At 36.9% G+C, this 11,142-nt stretch overlaps 1 non-coding gene across 1 annotated transcript; it reads left to right on the plus strand.

The window, feature by feature from the left end:
- Positions 1-10,833: 10,833 nt before the first annotated feature.
- On the plus strand, positions 10,834-10,940 carry LOC127899476 (small nucleolar RNA R71). Its single transcript, XR_008051353.1, has one exon. It is a non-coding gene; the product is annotated as a small nucleolar RNA R71 (small nucleolar RNA).
- Positions 10,941-11,142: the final 202 nt, after the last annotated feature.

Below are 11,142 nucleotides of genomic sequence, written 5' to 3' on the forward strand. Positions count from 1 at the left end.
AAATGTAGCAGGTGCATTACATAATCCAAATGGCATCCTCCTATATGCAAAAGTGCCAAAAGGGCAAGTGAAAATAGTTTTCTCTTGATCTTTTGGTGCTATGGGAATCTGATTATATCTTGAGTAACCATCTAGAAAGCAATAAAATTCATGGCCTGACCATCTAGAAAGCAATAAAATTCATGGCCTGCTAATCTATCAAGCATTTGATCGATAAATGGTAAAGGAAAATGGTCTTTACGTGTGATAGAATTCAACTTTCTATAATCAATGCATACATGTCATCTTGTAGTCACTCTAGTGGGTATCAATTCATTATCGGCATTCGTAACTACTATGACTCCTGACTTTTTGGGGACAACTTGTACATGACTGACCCATGAACTATCAGAAATAAGGTAAATGATACATGCATCTAATAGCTTAAGACTTCAGTTCTAACAACTTCTTTCATGTTAGGATTTAACCGACATTGCATTTTCCTAGTAGGTTTAGCATTTTCATCAAGGTGAATGTAATGCATGCAGTCTACTGGGTTTATACCTCTTATGTCCGCTATGGTCTATCCTAATACTGCTTTGTGCTCTTTTAAGACATCCAACAACTTACCTTTTTGTTCGTCATTTAGGGATGATGAGATGATTACCAGCAGAGTACTTTCTTCTCCCAAAAATGCATATTCCAGAGTGTTGGGCAATGGTTTGAGCTCGAGTTTCGGTAGTGATTCTAATGATGGGATGAGTTTCTTCTCTGATGGTGTGAGTTGTTCAACTCTTGACTTCCATTTATTAGTGTCCATGGATGGTGCTGAGTCAAGTAGGGCGTTGACCTCATTGACTGATATGTCAATATCAAAATCCAAATCAAAGTGAGTTAAACATATTTGTAAAGGATCATCACTAAGGTTTGAAAAAAAAGTATTATCAACTATTGTTTCTATTAAATCCACATCAACAATTCCATCATCTGCATTGTGAGGTTGTTTGGCAATGTTGAAGATGTTTAGCTCCATAGTCATGTTGCCAAAGGACAACTGCATATTTCCAGTTCTGCATTGAATGTGAGCATCCGCAGTTGCCAAGAAAGGTCGGCCTAGAATAATGAGGATGTGCTTCCTTGAATCCTGTATTGGTTGAGTGTCAATTACAATGAAATCAATAAGAAAATAAAATTTGTCTACCTGGATAAGCACGTCCTCCACAATACCACGAGGTATTTTTATGGACAGATCTGTAACTTGTAACACCACTGGAGTTGGGTGTAATTCTCCCAGTCCAAGTTTTACGAATACAGAGTAAGGCAACAAATTTACACTAGCTCCTAAATCCAACAAAGCATTCTCAATTGTGTGGTTCCCTATACTACATGAGATAGTGGGGGAGCCTGGGTCTTTGCATTTTAGAGGAATTTTATGTTTGAGGATAGAACTAACGTTTTCTGTTAAAAATGTCTTCTTTTGAACATGAATATTTCTATTTTTAGTATAAAGGTCTTTAAGAAACTTGGCATAAGATGGAAATTGCTTTATAGCATTAAGTAAAGGGATGTTAACACTTATCTGTTTGAAGATTTCAAGAATCTCACCTGTGGATTTTCCCTTCTTTCCTTTAGCTAACCTCTGAGGAAATGGAGCTTTGGGAACATATTCTCGTGAGTTGGTTTCTTCTTTCTCTTCTGATGGTGAGTCCTCAACATTCACAGGTATAATTTGATTTTCTTTTGTCATCGTCATCTCCACTTTGTTGTCTACTTCTTTTCCTTTTCGCAAGGTCATGACTGCTTTGACCTCTCCATACTGCTGTGGCGAACTGGTACTTGCTTCATGTACTCCTTTAGGATTAGACACTGGTTGACTTGGAAATTTACCTTTTTTAACAGTCATTGCCAAGGTTTTAACAGTCATTGCCAAGGTCTAAACTGAAGAAGCAAGCTGTCCTACCATCTTCTCGAGGCTTGAAACTGATTGGGCTTATGAGTTGAAGCCTGCTCTCATCTCATTTCGTAGTCCATCAATGGTGCGGTTCTGTTGCTCAATCGTAGAGTGAGTAACATTCTTGAGATTCTAGAATGAATCATCCCATGGCCTAGGTTGAGAGTAGTTCTGGTTCTGATTGTATGGTCTAAATGGTGGCTGAGAGGCTTGAGGAATTGGTTGCATTGGTGGAGCTGGAGCTACTAGTCCATTCTGTTGGAATCCTTGAGACCATGAAAAATTAGGGTGGTCTCTCCATCCAGGGTTAAATGTGTTGGATTATAAGTTGTAATTTGATGGTTTTCTCATTACACCTATGGCATTGGCTTGATCTGGATATGAGTCAGGGTCATGTGGTTCTGTTGATTTAGCAGTCATTAACGATGCTATTTGTCGATAAAGACCTTCAACTTCTTTGATTCCCGAAGTTGACTCGCCAATGTGAACCTCATTCACTCCTTTAATTCTTTTAGTATTCATGAGTGATCGACTTTGTTGTTGGGAATTATCCGCTTGTCGCTGGAAGAATTCCCAAATCTCTGATGCACTTTTTGACATTAGCTCTCCTCCACTTGTTGCCATTAGCCATTCCCAAATCTCTGATGCACTTTTTGACATTAGCTCTCCTCCACTTGTTGCCATTAGCCATTCCTGCACATTCAGCAATAATCCCTCCAAAAACTATTGGCATTGGTGCCATTTCTCGTACCCATGATGTGGACACTTCAAGAGTAGCCCATTGAATCGCTCATATGTTTCGAAAAACTGCTCGTCTTCTCTCTGGATAAACTTTGAAATTTCCCTGCGAATAGCATTGGTTTTATGCACTGGAAAATATTTATTCAAAAATTTCGTTACCATTTGTTCCCATGATATAATGCTATTAGCAGGCAATGTATTAAGCCATGAACGAGCTCGATCCTTTAAAGAAAATGAGAATAATCTAAGTTTAACATCATCATTTAAAAAATTCTCATATTTAAATGTTTGACACACAGCATCAAAATCATTCAAATGATTATATGGGTCCTCGTTTTCTAGGCCATAGAATGTTGGGAGACAATTTAGCACACTAGGTTTTAATTCAAAACTCCTAGTAGCTACATTTGGGTATCTAATACATGATGTGCTCAAATTAGCTAAGGGACTAAAGTAGTCCTTAAATGGCCTCTCCTGTGGTGCTGCTTGTTGTTGCAAATCCATTTTATTTTTAACGTGTTTGTGTGTGCGCAGTGTTTTTTCTAATTCAAGGTCTATAGGCTCAAGATTATGTAATAATGACCTTCGACCATACATGCAAAGAACAAAAAAAAATAAAAAAAATAAATAAATGGGAACAAAAGAAATAAAAATAAAGAAGGAGAAATTACGATACTAATCTTATCACGTTGTTACAACCTTTCTAAAAAAACCACACTAAAACAAATACGTGAAATAAATTAACTAAAAATAAATTAATAAAATAAAATAAAAAAATACAAAGAAAAATAAATTGAAAATTAAATTACAGAATTTTAAAGAAAAGAAAAAAATTCTTACCTCAAAATGTAAATTCACTTTTTTTTTTTATTTCTTTTTTTTAATAAGAGAAAAAAATACAAGAAAACAAATAAAAGAAATTATTCACAAAAATTAATTCTACGAATTAAAATAACTTACCTCCCCGGCAACGGCGCCAAAAACTTGTTGTGCAAATTTTATTAAACTCGCAAGTGCACGAATCTATTGTAGAATAGATTAATGGTGACGAGTGTCGATCCCATGAGGAGGTGGATTTTAATTATATGTAGAATTAATTTTGTGTGAGGGTGGTTGGATTTGTGATGAAAGTGACTTAGATTATCTTAAAATTGGAATTGAAATGGTGAGTATAAATTGAAGAGAAATCTATTGAAATGAAACACTTGGGTATCTGGATCCGTATAAACATGCACCATGGGCTAAATATTCCTTATTAGTGCCAATTAAATCATGAGGGGGAAATCCACACCTCATGAACCACACTCTAATCAATATGGTGCTAAGGGCTTATTGTCCCAAATAATAATAACCTTGTACTAGGGAGCCGGTGAAATCAGGGCGGTATCTAGACAAGATTATTATTATTTGTCGACGAGAAGTCAAAACATCCACAAAAACTAGAGGGGAAGAGAAAATAAATTTACCAAATAAAGCTCATGACACATGTTGAGACTTCACCTTCAACCCAAGCTTGAAAGAAAATTAGCTACTCATAATTAAACTAGGGGTAAAATGGGAATTTATTAAAATACATAGAAAATACAAGATGGATAAGGAATTATAGAAAATGGAGTCCAAAAATGGATTCAGAGATATCAAATTAGGGGGGGGGAGAGCCCCCTTTTTATAGATACATTGAGTAAATCATGGCCATCGGATTAAAAACATTTCGGACGCTCAGGATTGAGCCACGTCATCAGTCAACAGTACGCGGTTTGAACAGTAATACGGTTTGACCCGGCTTGAACAGTGATGCGGTTTGGTTGAAAATAATCTTGTGTAATGCATGTACTGTACGCGAGATTTTTGGTCCACTGATATGCTGCCACGTCATCGATCAACAGTACATAAGAATTTGAGTCCAACAGGATCGTGACATCTCATCAGTCAGTGCCACATCATCGGTCAATGCCACGTCATCGATCCGTCTATGTGAACAATGTCGTGAATAGTAACATAGACAGAACCGTACATGTGAATAGTACCATACATGTGAACAGTGCCATTTTTCCTTTTATGCTCCTCCTAAGGTTTTCGATCGTCCTGAGTTCAAAAGTGATGTCCGTTTTACCGTTTGATCTCTCGTTCATTGTGAAATGACTATGATGCCCCTAAAATACATAAAATACTTAATTAAAATAAAACACATGTAATTAAATCACAAGAAGGTTAAATACATAAAAGTAAGGGTGTTAATAAAACTTGAAGTGTAAAATGACGATTTTCTCCTTTATAAATATACATTTTCTAACACTCAACAGGCATAAGCCTAGATTTCAGAAATTTCACCCACACCTTAGCAATGGGTTTTAAATCTATCCTGTTAATTACATGCCCTTCCTCATTAGCCCACGATGCATCCTCTGCTGTAAGTGTCGTGAAAATTGTGTTCCATCTTTGCGGGGTCAATTTGTCAAGCAACTTGGCATACTCACAATTAATTTCAGCGGTAAATTATAAAAAGTATTTATAACTCGAGAGTCTAATGGAACAAGTGAGTTTCTTACCCAAATGTTATGCTGACCAGGGCTTACCAAATTGGCGTAAAATTCTTTTACTACTGGCAGCACAGGATCTCGAGGGTGGTTGCAAAATTCTAGCCACCCACGCTTTGCTGTAGCATTGTGTACTGTTTGCACAATTCCTGTTGGTTGAGGTGGGAATTAAAACCCTTTTTCTTCCGGAATCTTGCGTGCTTCAATGAATTCTTCATATTTTTCTTCCTCGTGGTAACTTTGGAAGCGTGAAGGATCTTTGAGTCGGTTGGCTGTTCTTTTATACCTTGGCATTGCTATAGCAGTAAGAATTTGATGGTAATATGCCTGAGAGTAAAATGAGAAGAAGTTAAGAATTATTGGAGTCGTGATTGTGAAGGAGAGGGGAAATAGTGTCGTAGGTCACTGAGCACAGTAACTCCCTTTTATAGTTGAATTTAAATAAAAATAAATCCGGTAAAGAGAGATAAATTAGGAAAGAATATACTTTAAATTCATTAAGCATATCCCACAAAAATAGCGAAGAGAAATTAGTGCATTAATTTCGAAGATTTTTCTTCCTCAATTTCTATCCAAATCCATTCATCCATCTGTCATATTTTATCTCCAATGGTAAGTGAGAGGCTCCATCTTTAAGTTACTGTAACGGTAATATTGGTTGCTGCAGCACCTAATTGTTTGCTCTAGCAACGATTACATACTCTTCTCCAATAGCTGCTGACACGTGGCTTGCCTCTGTACTCTGTCAACAATACAACCCTAATTGTCAGTATGGAATGCATTTGTCACACATATTTCCCTCGAGAAATTTAAAAATAAATAAAACCAATCCTAAGAAATTAAAAATAAAGACATAAAACGACAACAAAAATAAAGGTTCAATATCCGAAATAATGAAAATAAAAATAAATAACCATAAGTGAATAACAAAATTAAAATGAAATAAAAGGAAGAGTCTTCAACAAAACCAAAGAGGGTCAAACTTAGTTGAAGTGATTGCCCCCGCAATGGGTTGCCTCCTATTGAGCGCTTGATTTAAGGTCCTTCAGCCTGACCTTCTTTGACTGCTCAATAGCTTGGTTCTTTAAGGAGTAAGACCTCCTTTGAACAATCTGTAGCTGGGTGTATGTAATGCTTAACTTTGTGCCCATTGACTTTAAATTCTTGGCCTGTCTTTTCATCTAGGAGATCAACAGCTACATGAGGATAAATTCTGAGCAGCTTGAAAGGTCCAGACCATCGAGATTTTAGTTTTCCTGGAAATAGTCTTAACCTTGTATTATGGAGCAACACTAGTTGACCAGGGCTTAATTTCCTGTGTTGGATATGCTTGTCATGCCAGTGTTTTGTCCTATCTTTATAGATCCTTGCATTTTCGTATGAGAACAGCCATAATTCATCAAGCTCACATAGTTGAAGCTTCCTTTGCTCTGCTGCAGCATGTATATCCCAATTTAATTGCTTCAGTGCTCAGTATGTTTTATGCTCTAGCTCAAGTGCCAAGTGACAAGCCTTCCCATAAACAATTCGGTAGGGAGACATGGCAAGTGGTGTTTTATATGCTGTTCTGTAGGCCCATAGGGAGTCATGTAAACGCAAGGACCAATCCTTCCTTGATGGGTTCACCACTTTTTCTAAGATCTTCTTAATCTCTCTATTGGACACTTCTGCATGGTCATTGGATTATGGGTGATATACTGTTGTTACTTTATGCCTGACTCCATACGTTACCATAGCTACAACAAATACTTTGTTGCAAAAATGAGTACCATAATCACTAATAATTGCTCTTGTAGTGTCAAACCTGGAAAACATATTTTTCTGAAGAACGTCCACCACTGCTTTAGCATCATTGGTAGGTAATGTTGCAGCTTCTACCCATTTGGAGACATAATCCATAGTAACCAGGATATATAAGTTCCCAAAGGATGGTGGAAAAGGACCCATGAAATCTATTCCCCATACATAAAAAACTTCCACTTCCAGAATATTTGTCAATGGTATTTCATGTCTTTGAGTTATGTTCCTTGCCCTTTGACACCTGTCACAACATTTAGCAAATTCATAAGCATCTTTAAAAATAGAAGGCCTGTCACAACATGCAGCATCTGTGCTTATTGTACTACTAACAGTTGTTCATCAGGAAAAGTTTTAGTGATGTCCTTTCTTATCAATGTGCTTGTGTTTGCTCCAACCTCGACAGGTGGTCTGCTACTTGATTCTCAGTCTCCTTTCTATCTTTAATTTCCAGATCAAACTCCTGAAGCAATAAGATCCATCTTATTAATCTTGGTTTAGCATCCTTCTTTGAGATTAAGTACTTGATGGCTTCATGGTCTGTGTACACTGTCACTTTAGTACCCACCAAGTAAGCTCTGAATTCATCAAAAGCAAATACTACTGCTAGCAACTCTTTCTCTGTATTGGTGTAATTAATTTAAGTTTGAGTAAGAGTTTTGCTTGCATAGTATATAGAGTGAAAAATCTTATCATTTCTCTGCTCTAACACTGCTCCAACAGAATGGTCACTGGCATCACACATCAGTTCAAATGGTAGAGTCCAATCTGGTGATATAACCACTGGTGCAGTGATCAAAGCTTTCTTTAACTCTCCAAAGGCTTGAAGACAATCTTTATCAAAATGAAAAGGCTTATCATGTTCCAGCAATGAGCATAATGGTTTAGCTACCTTGGAAAAGTCCTTAATGAATTTTCTGTAAAATCCAGCATGACCCAAAAAACTCCTAATACCCTTGATTGAAGTGGGAGGTGGCAGTTTATCTATTACTTCTATCTTTGCTTTATCTACCTCAATGCCATTTTTGGACACCTTATGACCCAACACTATACCGTCTTGCACTATGAAATGGCATTTTTCCTAATTAAGTACTAAGTTAGTCATCTCACATATTTTAATAACTTCTTCTAAGTTGTGTAAAGAATCATTATATGTCTCTCCAAAAACTGAGAAGTCATCCATGAAGACTTTTAATGTTTACTCCACCATATCAGAAAAAATAGACATCATTTATCTCTGAAAAGTTGCGGAACCATTGCACAGACCAAAGGGCATTCTTTTGAAGGCAAAAGTTCCATAAGGATAGGTAAATGTAGTATTTTCCTGATCCTCTGGAGTTATAGCAATTTAGTTGTAACCTGAATACCCATCTAGGAAACAATAATATTATTTTCCAGTAAGTTTATCTAACATTTTATCTATGTATGGGAGTGGGAAGTGATCCTTACTTGTGGCTTTGTTGAGATTCCTGTAATCCATATATACTCTCCATCCGGTCACTGTCCTTGTAGGAATAAGTTCATTCTTCTCATTTGCTATCAATGTTATTCCTCCCTTCTTTGGAACACATTGGACTGGGCTCACCTACAAGCTGCCTGATATCAGGTATATGATTCCAGCATCCAAACATTTGATGATTTCCTTCTTCATCACTTCCTTTGTAATAGGGTTTAACCTTCTCTGTTGCTCCACTGAATTGCTGTAACAGTCTTCTAACAGAATTTTATGCATGCATATGGATGAGCTTATCCTTTTGATGTCTGCCATGGTCCATCCAATTGCTCTTCTGTATTTTCCAAGCACATCTACTAGGCTCTGTTCTTGACCTGCATCTAAAGTAGAGGAAATGATTACAGGGAGTGTGTTGTTTTGACCAAGATAAGCATATTTCAAATGTGAGGGTAAAAATTTTAATTCAAGACTAGGAGGTGATTCAATAGATGGTAAATTTGTTTTTACTTCCCTGTCTGAAAGATTCAGATGCTCAATAAATCTGTTATGTCTATCAGATTACTTTCCTTCCATCCAATCTATCTGATTTACTGCAACATTTTCTTCTTCAAAGCCTTCAAAGGTGGTAACTTTAATGATCTCATTACTGCAGCATCTGTCAATTCTATCTGCTACAACAAAATCCACAACACTTAGGAAATTGCAACATTCTACCTCATCAGGGTTCTTCATAGCCTCTAATACATTAAATGTGACTTGCTGATCATTCACTCTCATTGTTAGGTCTCCTTTTTGCACATCTATTAGAGTCTTCCCAGTTGCTAGAAAAGGTCTTCCAAGTATAATAAGTACCTCTTTATCAACCTCAAAGTCTAGTACAATGAAGTCCACTGGAAATATGAATTTTTCAACCTTCACCAGTACATCCTTAATTTTTCCTTCAGGATATGCATGAGATCTGCCAGCCAATTGCGGAGTGACTGTTGTTGGCCTGTATTCCCCTGCTCCCTACTGCTTAAATACAGATAATGGTATCAGATAAATACTGGCTCCCAAATCATAAAGTACTCTGCCATTGTAAAGCTTCCTGGATCCTTCAATTTTTTAGGAATCTTACTTTGGAGCATATGACTGCTTTCTTGTGTTAAAGCAACAGTTTCAAATTCTCCCAACTTTCTTTTTCTTGCTAAGATGTCTTTTAGAAATTTCACATAATCAGTCATTTGCTCTAAAGCTTCCACAAAAAGTATGTTGATGTGTAATTACTTCAGCACTTCCATGAAATTGTTAACTACTTGTCTTGTCTTCTCTTCTGAAATCTCTGTGGAAAAGGAGGTGGGTGCCTAAACTGTTGGGTAGCCTCAGGAGGTACCAAACTCTGTTCGTTTGGTCTGTTATAGGTTGTTACCACTGGTGTTACGACTTCTTTTTCAGCATGTACTTGTTGATTTCCTTCCATTGTTGTTGCAGCTTAACCCCTAACACCAGTGTCTTGATGGTTGGGTTGTTGTAACATACTTTCATAGGTGGTTTTTGTGAGGAATTAAGTTTCAGCCCCTTTTTAGTCATATTAACAGGGATATCAACATTTTTTCCAAATCTTAAGTTGGTTACTTTGTAGTGTTCATTTCCATCTCTTCTTGGATCTTCTGTGTTTATGGGTAAAGCTTCTTTGAGTTTTGCTACTCATTGCTGTGGCAAGTTGTCCCATTTGGTTCTCTAAGTTTCTCAAGGATACAGCTTGACTCTGCACAATTGCTTCATTCTTTGCAATGTATTCGTTAATTAGTGCTTCCAATGAAGTGATTGGATCTTGACTGGTGTGTTTTTGCCCTTGACACTGCTGATGAAAAATAAGTGGTTGAGTGTTCCGATTCTGCCCATTCAATGCTGGAGCATTTCGATTTTGACTGCTCTATAAGACATTTGGGTGTTGCTTCCATCCAGGGTTGTAAGTGTTTGAATATGTGTTGTTTTGAAGCTGTCGGTTAAAATTACCCACATAGTTCACTGATGCTGGATTTCCAGGATAGTTATCGAAGTCATGTTCTTCACCACAGTATACACAAGACAGTTCAGCAACTTACTTTACTACTGCTGGAGCATATGTCATGGCTTTTACCATGTTAGTCAATGAGGTTACTTGTGCTGATAAAGTTGTAATTGCATCTATATTATGTACCCCTGCTTCTCCTCTTGTTGTTGGCATTCTAGTTGATGGCCATTGATAATTATTGTTGGCAATTCTCTCCAAAATTTCATAAGCTTCAGTGTAAGATTTAGATAACAAAGCTCCATTTGCTGAAGCATTCACCATCAATCTCGTACTAGGATTCAACCCATTATAGAAAGTCTCTAATTGTATGCAACAAGGAATGCCATGATAAGGACACCTTCTGAGCAGTTCTTTGAATCTTTCCCAAGTCTCATACAAACTCTCATTTTCAAGTTGATGGAAAGAAGTAATCTCATTCCGCAATTTTGTATTTTTTGTCAGTGGGAAATACTTCATTAAGAATTTATCAGCCAACTCATTCCATGTAGTGATGGAATTAGATGGTAATGAGTTTTACCATGCTCTTGCTCGATCTTTTAAGGAGTAAGGAAAAAGCCTTAGTCTTAAAGCATCTTGTGTTGCTCCAGCAATTTTAAAAGTATCACTCACTTCTAAAAACAACTTAAAA

Source organism: Citrus sinensis, chromosome 8, assembly GCF_022201045.2.
Source record: "Citrus sinensis cultivar Valencia sweet orange chromosome 8, DVS_A1.0, whole genome shotgun sequence".
In the NCBI taxonomy this organism is placed as follows: Eukaryota; Viridiplantae; Streptophyta; class Magnoliopsida; order Sapindales; family Rutaceae; genus Citrus; species Citrus sinensis.